Source organism: Canis lupus, chromosome 12, assembly GCF_011100685.1.
Source record: "Canis lupus familiaris isolate Mischka breed German Shepherd chromosome 12, alternate assembly UU_Cfam_GSD_1.0, whole genome shotgun sequence".
In the NCBI taxonomy this organism is placed as follows: Eukaryota; Metazoa; Chordata; class Mammalia; order Carnivora; family Canidae; genus Canis; species Canis lupus.
Genome location: NC_049233.1, coordinates 50,043,740 through 50,055,963, shown reverse-complemented (window position 1 = coordinate 50,055,963; position 12,224 = coordinate 50,043,740). Strand labels below are relative to the sequence as shown.

The 12,224-nt window shown below is 37.4% G+C and overlaps 1 long non-coding RNA gene across 1 annotated transcript in view; it reads right to left on the bottom strand.

Moving 5' to 3' along the window:
- Window positions 1-10,260, bottom strand: part of LOC119874216 — a 55,254-nt gene extending 44,994 nt beyond the window's left edge. Inside the window, exon 1 of the long non-coding RNA XR_005368021.1 lies at window positions 10,158-10,260. This is a non-coding gene — a long non-coding RNA (uncharacterized LOC119874216). The remainder of the gene's footprint in view (window positions 1-10,157) is intronic.
- Window positions 10,261-12,224: the final 1,964 nt, after the last annotated feature.

The window sequence follows — 12,224 nt, the reverse complement described above, 5'->3', positions numbered from 1 at the left end:
TATGTTAAATAATTATATGTAGAAATAAATTTCTAAACTTCTTATTCTATTTCAATACAATAAAAACACTCTGATTATTATAGCTTTATGATGCATTAAAGTACCTGCTAGGACCAATCTCTCTTCATTACTCTTGTTTATCTAAAGTATTCCAGGCTATTCTCACATGAGAGCTTTATACAAGTGTAAAACAGCACCACCTAACTTAATTTCACACCAATATCACCACAACATAATTAATGTTCACAACAGTGGTTCCAAAAATATCACAAAAATTAAATGTGCTTAACAGCATTGACAGAAATAAAGCAAAAAAGAATATGATGCATTTTAGTGAGATTTATGTAAAATAATAGTATTACAAAATATGATTTCAGATCTTCAAAAACTAAGAAACAGAGAGATTACTAATATTACACTTGTGCAATAAAAAAAAAATCCTTTAGGTACAGGGATGCACCGATGCATATCAAGCCAAAATGTAATTAGCACTTAGGGGTCATTAATACATCCTTTCCCAAGACATGAGATCTTCAAAGTGTTGCATTTCCTTTCTCATCAAATCATCTGGAGTCATTATATTCTTCCAAATATGGTTTCTCTCCACTCTCATTCATATGATTATTAATTAGTTCTCCCAGGTTGATAGCTATGATGCCTTTCCTCATTTCAAAGAACATCCCCCTCACCCATTTATAGCCTCTCTTTCCTGAATCATTTCCTGAAGATGACTGAAACTTGCATTATAACATCCAACAAGACATTCTTCCTTTGCCTCTTTGCTACAGGTCTAGCATTACTATTTGCACATCATTTGTCAACCATGATGAGTCAAAAAAATGTTTTCCAAAACACAGATGGCATAAAGAGAGGCCGCAGAGGAAACTACACATATTGTAGACACATTTATCTCAAGAAAGCATGGTGGAAGGCTCATTAACTAAGAACATTTGCAGTACAAGGCACTAACATCTATTTGCAGTGCATTCAGCAAAGAATCAAACACAGTAGGTTTCATTGACAAAAAAGCTAAAGAAGCACTTTGAGCACAGAAATATATATTTTAACATCCTGTTAAGGCCTGGAGAGAGCAAGACTGACAGCAGGGAGACAGCAACATTTCAAAAAGGAATGGCAACCTGAATCAAGCCAATGGCAGCAGAAATGTAGAGGTAGGCATGATGTCTGGTTGAAAATGAAGAGTAAGGCAGAAGTACTCCCAAGATTATTATTTTCTTCTACATATTAGTTTAGTAAATGTTTATTAAATTAATGAATGAATGAGTGGTTTCTTTACAACCATATTTAATGCTATTCAAAGGTGGCTCATCTACAGACCAGATGTCAAACTATAGTTTGTTACTGATCCGTAACAAGATAAAGAGTTCACTCCAGAAGTTAAGTCAGTTAGGTCACTAATCAATGGTTTAATTTAGCAGATATTTTTATTGTGTCTATTTAGGATACAGTACATTGATTCACATTCTGGCATAACCTTTCAATATCATTAGGAATTAGCACTTCCAAATATATATGATTTTGACAAAGCAGGAAAGAATACCTAATAGAAAAAAAGTCTCTTCAACAAATGGTTTTGGGAAAATTAGACAGCCACATGCAGAAAAATGAAACTAGACAATCTCCTCACACCACACACAAAAATAGACTCAAAATGGATGAAAGACCTAAATGTGAAATAGAAATCCATCAAAATCCTTGAAAACACAGGCAGCGACCTCTTTGATCTTGGCCAGCAACGGCTTGCTAGACGCTTGTCTCCAAAGGCAAGGGAAACAAAGACAAAAATGAACTATTGGGACTTCATCAAGATAAAAAGCTTTTGCACGGCAAAGGAAGAAATCAACAAAATTAAAAGACAACCTACAGGATGGGAGAAGATATTTGCAAATGTCTTATCATATAAAGGCTGGTATCCAAAGTCTATAAAGAACTTATCAAATTCAACACCCAAAGAACAAATAATCCAATCAAGAAATGGGCAGAAGATATGGACATTTCTCCAAAGAAGACATACAAATGGCCAAGAGACACATAAAAAAGAAATGCTCAATATCGCTTGACATCAGGAAAATACAAATGAAAACCACGATGAGATACTACCTCATACTGGTCAGTGTCTAAATTAACAAGTCAGGAAACAGATGTTGGCAAGGATGCGAAGAAAGGGGAACACTCTTACCCATTGGTAGGAATGGAAGCTGGTGCAGCCATTCTGGAAAAGAGTGTGGAGGTTCCTCAGGGATTTAAAAATAGAGCTACCCTCTGACCTAGCAATTGCACTACTGGGTATTTACTGCAAAGATACAAAGGAATGATCCGAAGGGGTACCTGGAATGTTTATAGCAGCAATCTCCATAAGAGTCAAACTATGGTGAGAGCCCAGATGTCTATCAACAGATGAGTAGATAAAGAAGATGTGGTACAGACATCCACATGCAGAAGAATGAAACTAGACCACTCTCTTTCACCATACACAAAGATAAACTCAAAATGGATGAAAGATCTAAATGTGAGACAAGATTCCATCAAAATCCTAGAGAAGAACACAGGCAACACCCTTTTTGAACTCGGCCATAGTAACTTCTTGCAAGATACATCCACAAAGGCAAAAGAAACAAAAGCAAAAATGAACTATTGGGACTTCATCAAGATAAGAAGCTTTTGCACAGCAAAGGATACAGTCAACAAAACTCAAAGACAACCTACAGAATGGGAGAAGATATTTGCAAATGACATATCAGATAAAGGGCTAGTTTCCAAGATCTATAAAGAACTTATTAAACTCAACACCAAAGAAGCAAACAATCCAATCATGAAATGGGCAAAAGACATGAACAGAAATCTCACAGAGGAAGACATAGACATGGCCAACATGCATATGAGAAAATGCTCTGCATCACTTGCCATCAGGGAAATACAAATCAAAACTACAATGAGATACCACCTCACACCAGTGAGAATGGGGAAAATTAACAAGGCAGGAAACAACAAATGTTGGAGAGGATGCGGAGAAAAGGGAACCCTCTTACACTGTTGGTGGGAATGTGAACTGGTGCAGCCACTCTGGAAAACTGTGTGGAGGTTCCTCAAACAGTTAAAAATATACCTGCCCTACGACCCAGCAATTGCACTGTTGGGGATTTACCCCAAAGATACAAATGCAATGAAACGCCGGGACACCTGCACCCCGATGTTTCTAGCAGCAATGGCCACTATAGCCAAACTGTGGAAGGAGCCTCGGTGTCCAACGAAAGATGAATGGATAAAGAAGATGTGGTTTATGTATACAATGGAATATTACTCAGCTATTAGAAATGACAAATACCCACCATTTGCTTCAACGTGGATGGAACTGGAGGGTATTATGCTGAGTGAAGTAAGTCAGTCGGAGAAGGACAAACATTATATGTTCTCATTCATGTGGGGAATATAAATAATAGTGAAAGGGAAAATAAGGGAAGGGAGAAGAAATGTGTGGGAAATATCAGAAAGGGAGACAGAACGTAAAGACTGCTAACTCTGGGAAACGAACTAGGGGTGGTAGAAGGGGAGGAGGGCGGGGGGTGGGAGTGAATGGGTGACGGGCACTGGGTGTTATTCTGTATGTTAGTAAATTGAACACCAATAAAAAAAAAATAAAGTATAAAAAAAAAAAAAAAAAAAAAAAAAAAAAAAAAAAAAAAAAAAGAAGATGTGGTACATATAGACAATGGACTACTTACTACTCAGCCATAGGGGAAAAAAAAAAGAAATCTTGCATTTTGCAATGACATGGATAGAATTAGAGGATTTTATGCTAAGCAAAATAAGTCAATCAGACCAAGATAATTGTCATATGATCTCACTTATATGTGGAATTTAAGGAAAAAAAAAAAAACAGGATCAAAGAGGAAGGGAGGGAAAAATACAACAAAACAAAATCAGAGAGGGAGACAAACCATAAGAGACTCCTAATGATAAGAAACAAACTGAATATCTCTGGAGGGGAGGAGGTTGAGGGATGGGATAACTGGGTGATGGGCATTAAGGATGGCATGAAATGTAACGAACACTGGGTATTATATAAGACTGAGGAATCACTGACCTCTATTTTGAAACCAATAATACATTATATGTTAATTGAGTTTAAATAAAATATATATATATATATATAATTCTGAATCCTACAAAACAGGAAACTAAATCTGAATCATCTGGGGACCTACAGTTGATAAAATCTTCTGACAATGTCTGTGGGATCAGTGTTAAAACAAAGAAGCTCTGAGTGCCAGGGAGGGGTCTAAGACACATTTCTGGAGATTACTATGATTGTTCTGAGGAACAATTCATTTGACTGATGATATACAGGCATACTTGCAGAAAAATTCTTGCCTTGAGCTCAGAGAAATGGCTATGCTGATATTTCTGTGACCTATGGCTGGATTAATAACTATATAGTAATTGTAAAAAAAAAAAAAAAAAAAAAAAGTAAATTAGACCCCCCCAAAAAATTGGTTTGGCCATCTGGAGAACTTTTCTTGGTGGTTTGTGAATATGTAATGGATTTCAGAAAGTCATCTTTTAATTAGTATGCTTCCAGCTGCATGTACCTCAAAAACCTAAATCAAACTGGTTCCCCTAAAAAGGAACTTTTTTTGTTCATATAAATGAATGTCTGGAGGTAAGCTAGGCTTATGCCTTGACTTAATACAATGACTCCAGCCCCATTCCCCTGTATTGTTGTAAATTCTTCTCTCCTCCATGAGGACTTCACCCTTAGATTGGCAGAAGTGGTTACAACCATTCTGACCTCACATCCTTACTACTTTCATAGTTCCCTCTAAAAAGTGGGGAAACTTTTCCCCTGAAGTGTCCCTCTCTCAAATCTCCCTTAATGTCCCATTTGCCCCAACTGGAATATGCACAAATTCTCGGACCAATCCCTCTAACTGAGGAAATGGCATGCCAGCTTAAATCTGGCATCCTAAAAAAAGCCACTGGCTCTGGCTTGGGAATAAGGCTTTACTGTGATTTTCTTAGACTAATTAGGGCTCATCCTTCTAGTTGAGGTCAGTGCCCCAAACCTCCTGCCTGCTGTGAAATGGATGACTCAACCCCTACATCCAATACAAGGTCCAACACAAACCTCATTAAGGAATAGACAACCTACAGTGTAAACTAATAAAGACAAACAGTAATTTAGAATGTTATAACATGAAGAATGTCACAAGGGATGTTTTTGATAATAGATATTTCCAAAAGAAAAATACTGCCTAAAGAGAATTGGGAGAACGTTAGTGTGTCTGAGTCTAACAGTGACCAAGGAAAATTATATTGTGATTCTAGAAGATGGATTCCAGTAATTTAGGCAGAAATAACCGTAGGGCAGAGAAGGATTAACTCCAAGTTATATTAGCCTGAGGAGACTTCCCTTGGGCAAAACCTAATCTCTTTGCTGTAAATCCAATGTTCACCAAGCAACCTTCTGAAATATTATTTCTCCTTCTGAGTGACTGACCCTCACAGAAAGGGAGTGCCTGTTGAGGAAATGCTTCTCATTTAAAAAAAATCAGTTCTATTTCCCATGGTAAGTGGGCACTGTGGCTTATAAGTCATTCTCTTTTGTATTTTGTTAGTGAGATTCTATCCTGCAGAGCCTGATTACCCTGACAAAATAACAGAAGTGAGATCTCAAAAAGGAAAAGCTGAGGGCCAGACCCAGGACTACAATGTCTCCATCAAGGTGTAATCCCCACAAGGCCTGGCCTACATCTGCCCCTGCCTCCCTTATATGGGAACTCTAATATCTGAGTGGCCCACCAAAAATCCACCAAGCAGTCCTCTGTCCTTTAATTGAACAGAGGGCTCTGAGATAGGGACTTAAGTATAGAGGTTATGAGCCAAGTCTTTAGAATAAATGAGGTCTGGAGATACCTTTTGGCTCCTCCTACGAACTATATGACCTTGAGCAAGTCATTTAACCTCTAAGACCCAGTAGTCTCAATTATGGATGGTGACTATTTCAGAGTTGTTATTATGATTAAAGGAGATAAAATTCACAAAGTGCCTGGTGCATAATTAATAGGTTTTGTTATTGCTGCTTTTTTAAGTATTGTAGCCCTTGTGTCAATATTATGACCTCTGGATTTGACTAAAAGGTATATGCAAACCTTACTCAATGTAATGCTCCACAATAAAAGTTCATGAAATGTGGCTGACTGACCTAACTAGAGAAAATGGGAGAGAAATGTAATCTGAGACATCAAAGTAATTTGTAACTTCACATCTTGACCCAGATTAAATCAGTGTGAAGCCCCAGTATGGGTAAAGTCTAATTGTTGTCTGCTTCCTCATCAACTGGTATTAAAGTATTTATCTTATTTATTTCTGAATTCTTTTTTTAAAAACAACTAGAAAATACCACAGAAAATTAATTTAAAAGAATAATCTGGAGACTGTGTTATATGAGGAATAAAGAAATTAGAGTATATTTAATCTAGAAACCAAGAAAAAAGTGGGAAATGTCAGCCTTCCTCAAAGATTTGAAAGACTGTCATGTAGAAGAGGGAATAGAGAAAGTCTATGTACTTTTTACTTGTCTGTCTTCCTCATTAGACTAGGAAATTTGAGAGAAGAGAATGCATTTCATCAATTACTGCATTCCCAGAAATTTGCTTGGTTCTGGCAACATAAGTAATCAATAAGTGTTTGTTGACTGAAAGTACTCAATAAGTATTTGTTGACTGAATGAGAAGATAGATGGATGGAAGAATGATGAGATGAATGGATGATGGGATAGAGGGAGGGACAGATGGATAAGATATTTAAATCATTATAAGATATTAATGTCAGAATGAACATTAAAGAAAAGGAAGCTAAGGCTCTAAAATAATAAAGGATTTTCTCAAGGTTACTCAGGTGATTTGTAGGAATGCTGACTACACCACAGCAGCCATGATATCTAGTGCAGCATTCTTTCTACTTTGTATCCTTTCAACTTCCTTTTATTCAAATCTGGTAGACCTAAGAGTATCGTGATGAAAATATAATCCTGGTGTAGGACTCTGTTGTGGGCTGAATTACTCCCCCCACACCAAGCTTATATGTGTAAATACTAACCTCTACTACTTCAGAATGCAGCTGCGTTTTTAGATAGGGCCTTTAAAGAGGTAATTAAGTTCAAAAGACTAAAGATGGCTCTAATCCAACATGATTGATGCCCTCATAAGAGGAAATTAGAACACAGATACATAAAGAGGTAAGACCATGTGGAGACTATTCAAGCTAACAAGAGGGAGTGAGTAAAAGGGGTAAAGGTGGTCAAAGGTACAAACTTCCACTTATAAAGTAAGTTCTGAAGATATAATGTACAGCACGGTGATCACAGTGAATAAACTGTATTGTATATTTTAAAACTGCTAAGAGAATAATCTTAAAAGTCCTCATTATAAGAAAATAATTGTAATTACATGAAGTGATGGAGGTTGACTAAACTTACTATGGTGATCATTTATCAATACATACATATATCAAATCACTATATTATATACCTAAAACTAATACAATGTTGCATATCAATCATATCTCAATAAAACTGGAGGAATAAGAAATAATTTTGTCACATACATATCTGTAATTATCTCTTCCTGCATCTCATTGCCTCTCTAAATGAGAACACAGAGATATACACACACATGCATATAACAAGCAGTCATCAGCAATCATGATAAATCTTTTAAAACTAAATAAACAGATGATTGATGATTCTACTCCATTCTAGAGCCATCAAAACTCTACAGGATATTATTTTTTTTGATATGCACAAGCTTTTTTAGGTCCTCAGTAAGGTTATTGCAATATTTTTTGCACCCTAAGGAAAACTGAAACTCAACTTATAAGTCAGAAATCTGACCTCTATATATTCATCTTCAGCATCTATACCAATTTAATTCATAAATTTTCTTTTAAAAATGAGAGTGGTCCACAGAAGAAAAAGTCCTGCTGACACCTTTATCTTGGATTTCTAGACTCCAGAACTGTGAAGAAATAAATTTCTGTTAAGCCACCCAGTCTGTGATATACTTTGTATGGCAACCATAGCAAACTCAAGGCCCTTTCCTCATGTAAGTTCAATCTATTTAATTCAGCAGTTTTATATTACAGCACTGAAGAATGTACTTTGCTTGCTTTGCATATAGAGGCTTAGAGCTACTGCTACCACAGACATTATAGACACTTTGGTATGTCCTCATTACAACACTGCATCTCTGTCACTTAACTCTCAAAATTATACCTGTAACATCAAAATAACTTAGGACTTATACAAAACTTAGACTGATTTAGTGACCCATTTAAAGACACAAAACTAATATGTGGTACAATAGCCAAACTATGGAAAGAGCCCAGATGTCCATCAACAGATGAATGGATAAAGAAAATGTGGTATAGATAGATAGATAGATGATATATAGATAGATAGATAAATATGGAATAATATATATAATATGTATTATATATATATATACATATAAAATGGAATAATAGCCATCTAAAAGAATGAAATCTTGCCATTTGCAATGACATGGATGGAACTAGAGGATATTATGCTAAGAGAAGTAAGTCAGTCCGAGCAAGGCAAATACCATATGATTTCACTCATATGTGGAATTTAAGAAACAAAATAGATTAACATAGGGGAAGATAAGTAAAAATAAAATAAGATAAAAATAGAGGAAGGCAAACCATAGGAGATTCTTAACTGTAGGGATCAACTGAAGGTTGCTGGAGGGGCAGTGGGTGGGAGGATGGGGTAATTGGGTGATGGGCATTAAGGAGGGCACCTTATGTACTGAGCACTGGGTGTTATATGCAACTGATAAATCACTAAATTCTACCCCCTGAAATTAATAATATACTGTATGTTAACTAAATTGAATTTAAATTTAAAGAAATTTTTTTCAAAAACTAGTATGTGACAAAGCCACACAATTCAAAGGCAAGTCTTCAGAACCCCTCACTCTAAGAATAGCAGCAAATGCTTATCAAGCACATACTATGTTCCAGCACTATGCTACGTGCTTTACATTCATTACCTTATTTAGTCCCTATAACAAACACAGGAGCTAAGTGCTATCCTCAATCTCCATTCTGTAGATAAGCGAATTGAGAATCCTACAGGCTAAGTAACTTTCCCATGATCAGATATATATAAGTGGTAAGCTTGAGCTTTGAACCCAAGCCACCTCCTTCCAGAGCCTGTATATTTAACCACTGTACTTTACCACCTCTAATTCGTATCAGTCTTCTCTTCATGAACCTCCTCCACATGTCGGCCTGGCATAATGCTTGCTCTCTTCAGCAAATGCCCAGCTGTTGCTAAAATATCCATCTTCCATGCCTCCTACTTTGCAGAGCAGGTGCACAGGGCCCACCTCTGGAGTAAGGAACTCCTTGCCTTCTAAATGCAGTGAGTGACCTGGGGCTTGACATTTGATGTCAATGACTGACAGTCTCCAATTAAACCATTTTAGAGGCAGGAGGGGTTTGATACTACTGTATTTTTTTCAGTCTGAGCATTTGGTGGCTTTCCTCCTTGATTCGGGATCACAGCCAATGTAAAAACTGAAATCCTTTCTGACAACATTTGCTGAATTGCCACAGTGTATTAGTCCAGATCCCCGTGGACTGACTTTCTCTTTGTGCCAGCTTGTCACAGTAGCAGCAGCAAGGAGAGTGACCTAGTGCTTTTAGTCTAGACATATAGTCATCAGAGGCCCTCAGGTCTCTGGGCAAATTTACAAGCTTTTGAGACAAGGGCTTGTCTGATAACAAAACCAACACCTGATAATTGACACCATAAAGATAGACAGCTCTGCAAAGAAATGTAGAATTGACAGTCTTCTCAGTATGTCATACTATTTCACCCTGTCTACTTTTGTTTGGTTTGATATCAACCTCATATCCAGAGCCCTCTTTCTAAAAGATGTAGATTCTCCTCTTTGGCTCCAGAAGTGCCCTCACAGGACTTTCCCCCAAACACAAAAAGGTGTGCTCCCTTCCTCCTTTTCTCCACTGCCTTTTGGAACTATAGCTGATCACATCAGCAGCCCCTACAAGGCTGGTAGGAAAATCCTGCAGGTCTCCCCACCAAGACTCACCATACTCAGAACAAACATGTCTAGGAAAAGGTCTGCAAAAGGAACTGGCAGTCAAATATGCATCTTTGCTTCTGAGATCTGTATGTCCAGATTTCCATTTAGGGACAGAACGGACTGCTACAAAGGGGGAAGGGATGGAGTAGGACATGAACACGAGTTTAATAAATGAGTTTAATATTCTACTTCCCAAAATAAGCAAACCAAAGCTAAATGAAACTCAAGATTCCTTCTCTCTGTGTCTGTCTGTCTGTCTCTCTCTCTCTCTCACACACACACACACACATACACACACACACATACACAGCCTCTGAAACCACTCATTTTATTTATGGAGTTCCTGGAATGCCAGATGATGTGGCAAGGTGTGAATTCCTTATAAAACGCAAGCAGCATGTGCAAGAAACATTGCAGACCATTCTATCCAGTCACTCTGGCTGCACTGCAAGCCCGGGCTCGAGAACTAAAAATCTATCTCAGATAATTGACATTTATTTGATTGAAACAGCAGGGTGCCCTCCATCACCATGGGAGGAGACCATATGGAAGAACAGTGCGAGTGGAGATAATGTTTGTCTACTGAGTGTGCCAATGTGTTTAGAGATTATTCACAGGGCTCTGGGGACTCCAGTATGATAATGTTTCAGCCAAATTAGAATCAGATTAATTGCTCTAATCTAATGGAAAGACAATGTTTATCAAATTATTGCTCTTTTCACCACATGATATTGCAGTGTCATTATTCTTTGGGTTTAAGAAAGGAAATGAAAAGACTCTTGTAGCACATCTGCTCAAGAGTTATATGATAGTGCTTTTCCCACTACACACAGGACTGTAAAGCAGTTGTCAATTCTGTGAAGTAACCAATAAATTAAAGTTAAAGATCTGTAGTGGATAAATCTGCTGGAGTCCTATGATATCAGTTCATATTTTGATAAGACAATCTAAAGTCAATTAGCTTTTTCCAGATTTGAGAGATTTTGTTCTTCATATTATATAAGGAGTGTTTTCTTCCATAAATGGGGAAGTGCTTTTTTGAAAAACCCTAAGAGGCACTTACAACAAAATTCTAACACTCCTTTTTAAGATATCAAAATCAGCCCAATTTCTCAACACCCATAGAGGAAATGGGGCTCTTATCAACTCCTAGCTTGTAACTCTCTATGGATGTGGAGGAGACGGTACACTCATCTATGGCCCTAAGTCACAAAGGACCATCAACCCTTCAGTCCTAAAGGAGTTGCCCATCTTATTGTCCCACTATGGCCCATCATTTGCATCCCTGAGAATTCTTAGAGGCTTCAAACATCAATCAGGGGTCATTTCAGAGAGTTAGAGAGAGTCACACATGAACCAGGGGCCTCAAAGAAAGGCACTGGTGATCAGTCAGTGCTTCCTAACACCTCGTAGGCTGCACGCCCAGCTCCAACAGGGAATTTGGGAGGAGTTACAGAAGGATTTTTCTGCCATCCATATCTCCATAGGGGACCATGTTGGTCCCTGCAGAGCAGAGAGGAAGGATCAAGTGGCACAATTTGTATGTTCACTCTTGTGTGCACTCTGATTATTTCAAAATAATAGCAGCACAAAGCTCTCAAATGTTCATGAAGGCTGTAGGGAGGTAACTGTCAGGTTTCTGCTGGGCCATGTGCCAAGTCCAATCCATTACCTTTTCTTTTGGAGCTAGTGCCCTTTGCAGAAGGATCTTAGCAAATGGGACCAGACAGGGCAAAAGATGGAGAATATTTTCTTTATCAGTAATTCTACATTTATGTGATACTTCTAATAAGAGGCAGAAATCTTAACTTCACCTCCCTTTTGTGGTTGGCTCATCCTATTTAGTGCTCACAAAACATTGATATCATTAAGATTGAGGTCCTTTTAGTTATCTATCTCCCTTCCCAAAATAGTTTGTTATACTCTCCAATTCAAAATGATACAATCATGAAATGATATAATCACAAGGGCTGAACCAAGATCCAGGTTGAGATTTTAATTTATGCCATTGTTAAATTCTCACTCATATTAAAGTCATTCTTAGGACTTGAAAATTTTTTTAAAAGCATGATT